At 37.4% G+C, this 12,302-nt stretch overlaps 1 protein-coding gene across 2 annotated transcripts in view; it reads right to left on the bottom strand.

Moving 5' to 3' along the window:
* Window positions 1-225: 225 nt before the first annotated feature.
* LOC126469865 (uncharacterized) overlaps window positions 226-12,302 on the bottom strand; it is a 407,514-nt gene continuing 395,437 nt past the window's right edge. For both annotated transcript variants that reach the window (XM_050097174.1, XM_050097175.1), the window contains one exon: window positions 226-6,996. The gene's annotated coding sequence lies outside the window, so the exon portion shown is untranslated. The remainder of the gene's footprint in view (window positions 6,997-12,302) is intronic.

Raw genomic sequence — 12,302 nt, 5'->3', positions numbered from 1 at the left:
TTCACAATTTCTACTGTTAGAAATCATATAGAAGTATCCCTACAAAAACAAAAAAAGGCATTTGATGGCTTGAAATGCTTGTAGTGTTACTTCTTCTGCAATAGCTTGAAGTGTATCTGGAATAGGATCCCGAAACAGGTGAGCCATATGAAATACTTGCACATTATCTTCTAATGAATGTACCAAAATAACATTTGCAAATAATGAAAAATTTATTTGCATCAGCAATAGTCATGCAGAAGGAAATCTCCTCTTACAAGAAAATACTATTAACAATTGGTAGTCATTGTTCGTTACCTACATTACTGTAAAAGTGCATGTTCCAAGTGTTGGCATTCAATTTGCTTATGAGTAGAAACCACAAATGTATGAACAACTGTGAGTTACAGGTACATACTTGAAAATGACTGTGTAAAAGTAAGAAATTTCCAATTAAAACTCTTTAAAATACATTGTTTCACTCAAGATTAAAAAACACTCAATATTTTTGTACATAAATACAGTATCTTGATTTCTGCTCCTGTCTCTTACCATTATACAATAAAGCACTTTTTTCTGAAGCACAGTATGTGTAAATACTATAATTGCCAGTGCCTATTACGCAGCTGGAATGCATTAGCAAGAAGCATGAGGTATTAATGTAGAAAGAAAATTGTATAATAGTTTACATACTGTGTTTCAGTTTACAAAATCGAAACAAATCTGAATGGGTTTGCTGTATCAACAAAGAATTTGTGAAGCAATATACAAAAATACATGAAAACAAGATATACTCTAAAATCTGTTAAGCAGCTTACTACAACTGTCAGTTTTCATATTAAATGTAATAAAATTTATGCAGCAAATTACAGAAAACTAATGTTATGCATTAGTGTCAAATGCTTAAATGCCGAGTACCATTTCAAAACAATGCAGCAATTTTGAGATTTGTGAAAGACAGTGTATTATGCCAGAGACATTGTTCATATTTAAAGTACATTATTTTAGAGTGGGATTGCTGTACAAACATTCTGTTAAACCAGTTAAAGGCACTCAGTATTTTATAGGCATCTTTTACATTTTTGTATGTACATGACAAAAATATACAATAAAGTAAACTCCTGTATCAGTATCAAGAGATGCTTCAGGATTTTTTGTATACGATAAAGGCTCTCATAGGTTCTTCCTTCTCTTATGAATAGACCAAGTAAACAGAAAACTATGCCCAGCTTGTGCAACTTTGTGTGGTCTACCTTCTTTATTATCAAAAATATGTTTCAATAGAAAGCACTGTTAACTGTGACACAAATTTAGAATAAAATTTGTGCAATGTAAATTTTAAAAGCTTGCACAATTTACAAAGACAGTCATACACTAAACTTTAAAAACTGCTATACTTATTTTAGAATACATTAGAAATTGTATAAGAATCACAAAACCCACACTACTAATGTGAAACATCACAAAAAAATTTCAACAATTTTTCTCAAATAAAGAGGATAGGTTATAAGTTCCTGAAGAGCTGTTTCTTTAAAATGCAATAAATATATAACAAAACATATGTTACAATTACATAATTATCTTACTTTTCATTAGCTATTATATTTAATAGGGTAATCTGTTAAACTGCCTTGCACTTATGAGAGAAAACATAGTAGCAATTTAAACACCTATCGCCTGAAGCAGTTGTATATGTGTGTATGCTCTGTACTTACAACTAAGTTTGCTTCTGTTATTGAAAGAGTGGGTATACAATCTTTGTCACAAATCTATAATGATACAATGCAGAAATGTAGCAGAATTCGTTAGAAGTATATATAATACTTCTACAACCTATGAAGACTAAAATGCTCGTGTAGCTCATTGCCTGCAAATGGCAACTTCGGTAAGACAAGAATTTCAATTTACTTTATAGACTCTAGAAAGTACAGTAACTTTGTGACGTAAATATCTTATTTTACAAAGTAATTCAATGCAGTTCATCTAGTAACTAATTGATTTTCAAGTTGTTAACTGTTTTCTCTTTTTGTGTGTTGCATATTTTCCCCTTTTTTCCATCACAGTCCTGTTCACTGTAAGTGTGAAAGCTTCTCTAGATATCCCTATATGAATAAAATACTAGGAAAACACCATAAAATAACAATTTAAAGAAATTCTGAATAAAACAGTCAACTGCTTGAAAATAGGAGATTTAAGCATCAAACCTGGCACCAATGTGGATGGAGGTACCACTAAGAGCAAACGATCATATCAACAAATACGGAATTTAAAAATACCCATCTCAGCAGTACACCAGCTGCATTTACAGTATTAACAGTGTTACAGGGAATAATACAGATATCACTCAAGATTTCAGTGTTGTGTCCCAGACAGACATAAAGAAAGTTATCATTTACAAAAAGGATGAAACTTTCTTTTCTTTTGGGTATCTAACTTTCCATTTGCAGAGGGTGAGTAACATTAATGAAAATGTGCTCATAAAGTGCAATATGGTCACAAAATTTTAACTTAATAATATCTGACACTAACAAACAGGAATATCTGACATCAAAATTATATGAGGATTTATGACAATTTGGCAGGTAGAGTGGCTAATATAACATATTATTTTACTGTATTCCAAACATTACTATAATATATTACATAGATGAAAAATTTTGAGATTCTTAAAATAAACATAACAGATAACTATCAGGGTGTAACTTTCATTAGTTAGTGATTGTTTGTACATTAATACTATAGTGTAGTTAATCTAGTATGGCAAAAATAATGAACAAATATAGTATTTCTTTACGCAGGTCATCAGAGAATGAGTACAAGCTCAGATTAACAATGATGGGAAGGAGATCCGACCAGCATTTTCGAAGGAAGAACTTTAGCATCCATCTTTTTGAATTTAGGAAACCCAAAAAATGGGTGACTATATAGATACTCCAGCCTTGCTTTTACCAAATATTACTGCTTATTCTACTACTGTTAAAAGCACAAAATGGAGTTTGTGTTTCATTAGGCTAAAAATTTGTTTTCAAGTGAAGCTAAGCTCAAGCAGTAATGTATTATATCCATTTTGATGTTGATATTCAAGAACTATAAACCTGGTTTCATTCATTGTTCAGACCATATAGGAATTTAGTTCTATTAAAAACAGATTTCTGAATGACAATACCTGTAGAAGGTAGGTACATAAATTCATTGCATTTTTTTTGATAATGAAAGAGAATTAAAAGGCTGTGACTTTTTTATGACATGTAGTGTTTTTTCTGAAGTGAGTAAATGAAACGGTTTTAGCTTGTGCCTCACCAGAATTATGAAGCACTAGGAACAACAATATGATCTTTACTATTTGATAATACTATGAATAGTACTATAAGGTTCTGTTAATATTATACAATGAATAATTGGCAAACTTTCTGTTACCTATACTTCATAAACATACAAGTCCAAAAGAAAATATCCTTCCACTTTCCTATTCAGTATATTTTTTATAAGTTTATGAAGGCACTATGGAACATATGACAAAAGAATAATCAATAATTTTCATATTTGGCATTGATTTTTCTACACGAAACCTAGCCACAATCTGTTTCCAGTGTCATTTTAGATGACAGCAAATCTTGAAGGAATGTTATGGCAGGTTTACACAATAAAATAATATTAAATGTAAGATTCACCACTATGAGAAGAGTATGTGATAGAACAGAATTATACACACTGTTCTAAAAATATTTCCATGAATGCTCTTATGTCAAAGCTGTTACTGTGACTGACTCTGAGAAGTTCAAATGACATAAGTATATAAAATTGTCTCACCTCTTCAGTATAATGATACAAACAGAATAATATTCGTTAAATTCTTAATTTGTTTGTATACACTATCAGTAGCTTCTGTATAAACACTAGCTAGAAACTAAACATGAGAAGTCTCTGTATGTCCATCTTTTCAGAGATGGTTGCAGGACCTCAGCTGGTCAGTGCAGAATGTCAAATCAATTTAGACAGCTGAAAAGTGTTTGATTTGACATTCTAAACATAAGAATGTTTATGGGGGATTCTGTGAGATCATGTAGAAAACCTTGTTATTGCCACTGAATGTTTTACAGAGTTTGCTTATTCTTAGGAACCTTAATTAAACAAATTGAAACCTGTTACTGAGTAGACAAAAGGAAAGAAGGAAGATTAGAATTTAACATTCTATCATTTATGACATCATTAGAGATAGAGCACAAGCTCACAAAATCAACCAAGCCTTTCAAAGGAACCTTCCAGGCTTCACATTAAATGATTTAGGGAAAGCATAGAAAACCAAAATCAGGATGGTAAGATGAGGATTTGAACTGCCATCCTCATGGGTACATGTCCATTGTCTGAGCACTGTACTGTCTTGCTGGGTCCTGATTTAGAAACAGTTGCTCAGAACGCTCCACTTCTGGATATACTTTATTAGGCCCCAAATATATTGGGGATATTGTTTAGTTCAAGATTATTATTTCCTATTGCACCATTTGCCAGTTATAGTAACAGTGTCAACTATAATTAACTGTATGAATTCATTTGGTCATAAAAATTTCCTTCTCATTTCAGTGTATAACACAAAAAGGAGCATTTTATCTTGCAAAAGTTCTGTTTGATTGTCATTAAGACCAATACTTAGTGGTTTGTTGCTGAACACATGTTCAGAATGGGTTTGATTAGATGTTTCAATTATGATGGTTTTATTCTATGGCTTTCTTTCATATTTCTGCTTCTGGTACTACTGTAGACACATTTGAAATCCCTCTCTGTCTTTCAGAGGATGCAATGAGATTATTACTTGATGTTTATATTCAAAATTGAAATTTTAATGGTACTGCTAATATCCACTGAAATGTAATTCCTGTACATATTGGTAAGTAACAAAATTATGGATGGCTTTTGTAAAGAGGAAAGTTATTTATATGCCTTTTCTGTCCATTACATTTATAAACACTTACTGGAAACAAAAGCAAGGAATTTGCCCCTCTCAGTATTGACTCTGATTGGAGCAAAAAAAGACTCAAAAATTGTAATGCATCTTACCGACATTCATCTACGTATTTATGAACACTATACATCTAACGTTTTCTTAGAAGGTGAAACTAATCAGATTTCTTGGTTCTCAGAGGTAAATGTCTTTTTAAAATCAATGAATAGCATATTTCCATTTGAAACATACATAGATACTGACAAAAAGCTTTTTGTATCAATCTTTGCATCCTGAAACACATGCTGTAGCTGTTTATGATCATAAGAAGCCGTCTGAAATATGAGTGGTAAATAGCTATTAACAAGATAGTCCAAATTTTTCCTGAGGCAATAGAGTGTTTGTGTGTTATTTATTTTACACTGAAAGATGATGATTATACCAAGAAATATTTGCTTGGTCTGCTTTATTTTGAAACTGCTCATTAGTTCTAAATATATACCACATCAAAATGGATATACAAGTATGTATTTTCTGATATTTGATTTCACTGCCATGAAAAGTTCATTTCATATTGTTGGCCATTAGTTCTGTTACCAAATACTATAAAATTAGAGTATAAAAAAGCTCTTTCTCTATGAGTTCTACTACTAAAATCCCTAGAATAACTTTCATTAATGAGGCACCTATGAAATGTGTATGCTTCTCTCCTAGATGTGTAAGGTTTTTCAGGCTTCAACTGGCTATGACTGGTTTAAAAATGAATAAACTTTTTAGGTCATATGAGAGATGTACGAATATTTTATTCTGTTTAAGCGCTGAATTTGATGTTTTGTGATATGTGAGTTAAACAGATGCTAATCTATTACTAATTAAATAACCTTTACCTATTTACAAGCATGTGTAGTATGAAACATTTCTGTTCCCAGTGATTTCTAGTCTTATGCCAGGAGCTTTACTTTCAAAGAAATTCTTCTTCATTATCTATGTTGTAAAATTGACTTTTCTATAAAAATATCTAGTGAAACTACTGATTATTAGAATAGGCATTTCTTTCATAAGAGAGCTACTTGGAAGATTTTTAGAGGCATCAGATTGACTTTGTTAGTCACAGCTTTTACCTTGGATAAAATTTTGTTGTCTTACATATTTCATCTATTTCAAATTCAAAAACTAGTTTATTCTTGTTATGGCTTTAAAACACACTACTTGCATTTGTATTAGTTAAGGGTTGAGGGCAGCTTTGTGTCTCACTGATTTCAGCAGTCATTTACGTTCTGCTTAAAAGGACATTTTCAAAAAGAAGGACTGGAACTAGCTTATTTACGTTTGAATGTAACGAATAATCAGATAAACAAAGAATATTTCATAAAATCATAGTGCTGTGATGTCTGACAGAGCATATGTTTGTAGAGAATTGGAACTATAGCTGTATAATTTGTTTCATAATGTACTATCACTCATGCTAGGAAATAAAGGTAATAGTTGTTCAGGAAGCAATTGGTGTGAATTTTAAAACCTAATTTGCTACAGTATGTCTAAAATTTTATATTTATTTGAGCGTTTAGGTGCTTAATCTGTGAATACTTTCTAATGAGCAAATCTAGTAAGTATTATAATTAAAATCCCTAAAGTAATCATGAATTGACACAGGTTTTGTTTTCCCACTATATGTAATCTGATTTCATTCTTAATAAAAGAGAGACATTTCAAGCGTTTTTCTTATCCCAACCAGTACTTAAATAACAACAGAATACATTAGTTGTTGATACTTGTGCCACCAGTTCCATCCAGTCACGTAGAAAAGCACAGACAGTTATGTGTTTCCTGTTTATGAGCTTCGAGAATGTGTCAAAAACGACACTGGAATAAAAATTGTTGAACTACGGATGAATCTCGCTGATGTTTGTTTTGATATCCCACACTGTGAGAACCTCATGTTCCACTGTGTGCGTTTCTCTCAGCTACTGGAAGAACAGTTGCTTGGGTAATTTGTTCTTGCACTAATGCAGGCGCTTGGAACACACAGAAAATTAGGCTGGGTTGGCATACTCTCTTCCGTAGGCTTCTTGAGACATCTGAAACAAAATTGAATAGACTTACAGGTTTTGTAAATTTATTCCTACATATTACAGATCAGAAACGGAGCGAGTACGAAGCTAATGTTCAGGGATGCACACATTAGAAATCAAGGTGCTGTTTTTACGTCGTTGCTATACTGGCTTCCTTCCGCTATAGGTCTGCGAGTACAAGTCAGAACGGCGGAGCTGCTGTTCCTTCCTACTCGTCAACTCGTTCTTTCACTCTGTAGCGTTAAGGAGTGTAAGGCTAGTCGTGACCTAGTACGGAAGTTGAGTACAGGTAAAGTGGTACTGACGTCGAAAATGATCGCTTGTCGGCCTCTAATGGAGCTGTGTTTTGTGACCCTGTGGAGGGTGTAAGACGAAAATTAAGTGATGAAGTGTATGCAACTGGAAATATGCTTTATAATAGGAAGAGTGATGTCTGGAAAAAAGTTCGATGCTATAGTCTACGGTTCAGACGAAAAACATACAAAGTTCGTCCAGTTCAAACAAATGAGAGCATGAGTGTGAGAGGACATATCTCCTCCGTCAAACGAAAACAGAGTACAGAGCAACGTCACCGCTACGTCTCCGCGACAAGAAAGCGCGCCATTTCTGTATTCCTTTGGTCACGGAAACATCCTTTAATGGGCTAATAGCGAGATGTGATTGAGAAAGTGTCATGACGATCTCTCCGTTGGAAAACGATTCCAGACTAGTTCTCCATTCGGATCTCTGGCAATGGACTATCAAGGGGGAGGTGACCATGAAAAAAAGATTGAGTAACTAGCGGAAGGATGGTGTGCTACGGGTCTGGGAATGGATTGTCAGTAGTTTGAACGTGGTAGAGAAGCTGTAAATTCTGTGAAGGGAAATGCTAAGGCTCAATCTAGATACAGTGGGCATCAGTGAAGAAATATGGAAAGAGGACAAGGATTTCTGGTAAGACGAGTACAGGGTAATATCAACAGGAAATGGTAAAACAAGAGTGGGATTCGTTATGAACAGGAAGATAGGACAGAGAATGAATTACTGTGAACAGTTAAGTGTTTGTTGCTCTCATCAGAATCAACCAACACTGACAACAATAGTTCAGGTATAGATGCCGACGTCGCATGCAGAAGACGAAGAGACAGAGAAGGTATACGAAGATATTGAACGGATAATTCAGTACGTAAAGGGAGTTGAAAATCGAACAGTCATGGGGGATTGGAATGCGGTTGTAGCGGAAAGAGTAGAAGAAAGGGCTACATGAGAATAAAGGCTTGGTACTTGTAAGGAGAGGAGAAAGACTGATTGAATTCTGCAATAAATTTCAGGTGGTTATAGCGAGTACTCTATTCAAGAATCACAAGAAGAGGAGGTATACTTGGAAAAGGCCAGGAAATACAGGAAGATTTTAGTTAGATTACATCGTGGCCAGGCAGAGATTCCGAAAACAGTGTTGGATTGTAAGGCGTACCCAGGGACAGATATAGACTCAAATCACAATTTGGTAATGATAAAGAATAGATTGAAGTTTACCGAGACTAGTTAGGAAGAATTAATGTTCAAAGAAGTGGGATACGAAAGTACTAAGAAACGGAGAGATACGCTTGAAGTTCTCACCTATGGATATTGCGAAATTTGAATATCTCAGTAGGCAGTTCAGTTGAAGCGGAATGGACATTTCTAAACAGGGCAGTCACGGGAGTTGGAGAGATAAACGTAGGTACAAGGAACGTAACTGCGATGAAATATGGGTAAGAGAAGAAATATTTCAGTTGATCGACGAAAGAGGGAGGTACGAAAATGTTTAGGGAAACTCAGGAATACAGAAATACGAGTCCCTTAGAAATGAAATAAATAGGAGGTGCAGGGAAATTAAGGGGTAATGGCTACATGAAAAATGTGAATAAGTTGAAAAAGAAACGATTTTTTGAACGACTGACTCAGCATATGTTGTTGTTGTTGTCTTCAGTCCGTAAACTGGTTTGATGCAGCTCTCAATGCTACTCTATTCAATACGAACATCTTCATCTCCGAATAACTACTACAGCCTACATATTTCTGAATCTATTTACTGTATTCATCTGTCGGTCTCCCTCTATGGTTTGTGACCCCCCCCCCCCCCCTCCCCGTCCCCCTCCAATACTAAATTGGTGATCCCTTGACGTCTCAGAATGTAATCAACCGATCCCTTCTTTTGATCAAGCTATGGCACAGATTCCTTGTCTCCTCAATTCTACAGGGTGTTACAAAAAGGTACGGCCAAACTTTCAGGAAACATTCCTCACACACAAAGAAAGAAAATATGTTATGTGGACTTGTGTCTGGAAACGCTTACTTTCCATGTTAGAGTTCATTTTATTACTTCTTTTCAAATCACATTAATCATGGAATGGAAACACACAGCAACAGAACGTACCAGCGTGACTTCAAACACTTTGTTACAGGAAATGTTCAAAATGTCCTCCGTTAGCGAGGATACATGCATCCACCCTCCGTCGCATGGAATTCCTGATGCGCTGATGCAGCCCTGGAGAATGGCGTATTGTATCACAGCCGTCCACAATACGAGCACGAAGAGTCTCTACGTTTGGTACCGGGGTTGCGTAGACAAGAGCTTTCAAATGCCCACACAAATGAAAGTCAAGATGGTTGAGGTCAGGAGAGCGTGGAGGCCATGGAATTTGTCCGCCTCTACCAATCCATCCGTCATCGAATCTGTTGTTGAGAAGCGTACAAACACTTCGACTGAAATGTGCAGGAACTCCATCGTGCATGAACCACATGTTGTGTCGTACTTGTAAAGGCACATGTTCTAGCAGCACAGGTAGAGTATCCCGTATGAAATCATGATAACGTGCTCCATTGAGCGTAGGTGGAAGAACATGGGGCCCAATCCAGACATCACCAACAATGTCTGCCCAAACGTTCACAGAAAATCTGTGTTGATGACGTGATTGCACAATTGCGTGCGGATTCTCGTCAGCCCACACAGGTTGATTGTGAAAATTTACAATTCGATCACGTTGGAATGAAGCCTCATCCGTAAAGAGAACATTTGCACTGAAATGAGGATTGACATATTGTTGGATGAACCATTCGCAGAAGTGTACCCATGGAGGCCAATCACCTGCTGATAGTGCCTGCACACGCTGTACATGGTACGGAAACAACTGGTTCTCCCGTAGCACTCTCCATACAGTGACGTGGTCAACGTTATCTTGTACAGCAGCAACTTCTCTGACTCTGACATTAGGGTTATCGTCAACTGCACGAAGAATTGCCTCGTCCATTGCAGGTATCCTCGTCATTCTAAGTCTTCCCTAGTCGCGAGTCATAGGCTGGAATGTTCCGTGCTCCCTAAGACGCCGATCAATTGCTCGAACGTCTTCCTGTCGGGACATCTTCGTTCTGGAAATTTGTCTCGATACAAACGTACCGCGCCACGGCTATTGCCCCGTGCTAATCCATACATCAAACGGGCATCTGCCAACTGCGCATTTGTAAACATTCCACTGACTGCAAAAACACGCTCGTGATGAACACTAACCTGTTGATGCTACGTACTGATGTGCTTGATGCTAGTACTGTAGAGCAATGAGTCGCATGTCAACACAAGCACCGTAGTCAACATTACCTTCCTTCAATTGGGCCAACTGGCGGTGAATCGAGGAAGTACAGTGCATACTGACGAAACTAAAATGAGCTCTAACATGGAAATTAAGCATTTCCGGACACATGTCCACATAACATATTTTCTTTATTTGTGTGTGAGGAATGTTTACTGAAAGTTAGGCCGTACCTTTTTGTAACACCCTGTATACAGTATCTCATTAGTTACGTGATCGACTCATCTAATCTTCAGCATTCTTCTGTAGAACCACATTTCGAAAGCTTCTAGATTTTTTTTATCTAAACTGTTTATCGCCCATGTTTCACTTCCATACATTGCTGCACTCCGGACAAATACCCTCGGGAAGGACTTCCTAACACTTAAATCTATATCCCATGTCAAGAAATTTCTTCAGAAATGCTTTTCTTGCCATTAGCAGTCTACATTTTGTATTGTCTGTACTTCAGTCATCCTCAGTTATTTTGCTGCCCAAACAACAAAACTCATCTACTAGTTTAAGTGTCTCGTTTCCTAATCTAATTCCCTTAGCATCACCTGAATTAATTCGACTACATTCCATTATCCTCGTTTTGATTTTTTTAATGTTCATCTTATATCCTTCTTTCAAGACACTGTCCATTCCGTTCAACTGCTCTTCCATGCCCCCTGCTGTCACAGACAGAATTACAATGTCATCGGAAAACCTCAATGTTTTTATTTCTTCGCCGGCCGGGGTGGCCAAGCGGTTAAAGGCGCTGCAGTCTGGAACCGCGCGGCCGCTACGGTCGCAGGTTCGAATCCTGCCTCGGCCATGGATGTGTGTGATGTCCTTAGGTTAGTTAGGTTTAAGTAGTTCTAAGTTCTAGGGGACTGATGACCTTAGAAGTTAAGTCCCATAGCGCTCAGAGCCGTTTGAACTACACTCCTGGAAATTGAAATAAGAACACCGTGAATTCATTGTCCCAGGAAGGGGAAACTTTATTGACACATTCCTGGGGTCAGATACATCACACGATCACACTGACAGAACCACAGGCACATAGACACAGGCAACAGAGCATGCACAATGTCGACACTAGTACAGTGTATATCCACCTTTCGCAGCAATGCAGGCTGCTATTCTCCCATGGAGACGATCGTAGAGATGCTGGATGTAGTCCTGTGGAACGGCTTGCCATGCCATTTCCACCTGGCGCCTCAGTTGGACCAGCGTTCGTGCTGGACGTGCAGACCGCGTGAGACGACGCTTCATCCAGTCCCAAACATGCTCAATGGGGGACAGATCCGGAGATCTTGCTGGCCAGGGTAGTTGACTTACACCTTCTAGAGCACGTTGGGTGGCACGGGATACATGCGGACGTGCATTGTCCTGTTGGAACAGCAAGTTCCCTTGCCGGTCTAGGAATGGTAGAACGATGGGTTCGATGACGGTTTGGATGTACCGTGCACTATTCAGTGTCCCCTCGACGATCACCAGCGGTGTACGGCCAGTGTAAGAGATCGCTCCCCACACCATGATGCCGGGTGTTGGCCCTGTGTGCCTCGGTCGTATGCAGTCCTGATTGTGGCGCTCACCTGCACGGCGCCAAACACGCATACGACCATCATTGGCACCAAGGCAGAAGCGACTCTCATCGCTGAAGACGACACGTCTCCATTCGTCCCTCCATTCACGCCTGTCGCGACACCACTGGAGGCGGGCTGCACGATGTTGGGGCGT

Source organism: Schistocerca serialis, chromosome 3 (assembly GCF_023864345.2).
Source record: "Schistocerca serialis cubense isolate TAMUIC-IGC-003099 chromosome 3, iqSchSeri2.2, whole genome shotgun sequence".
Classification (NCBI taxonomy): Eukaryota; Metazoa; Arthropoda; class Insecta; order Orthoptera; family Acrididae; genus Schistocerca; species Schistocerca serialis.
This window is presented reverse-complemented; position numbering and strand designations above follow the sequence as displayed.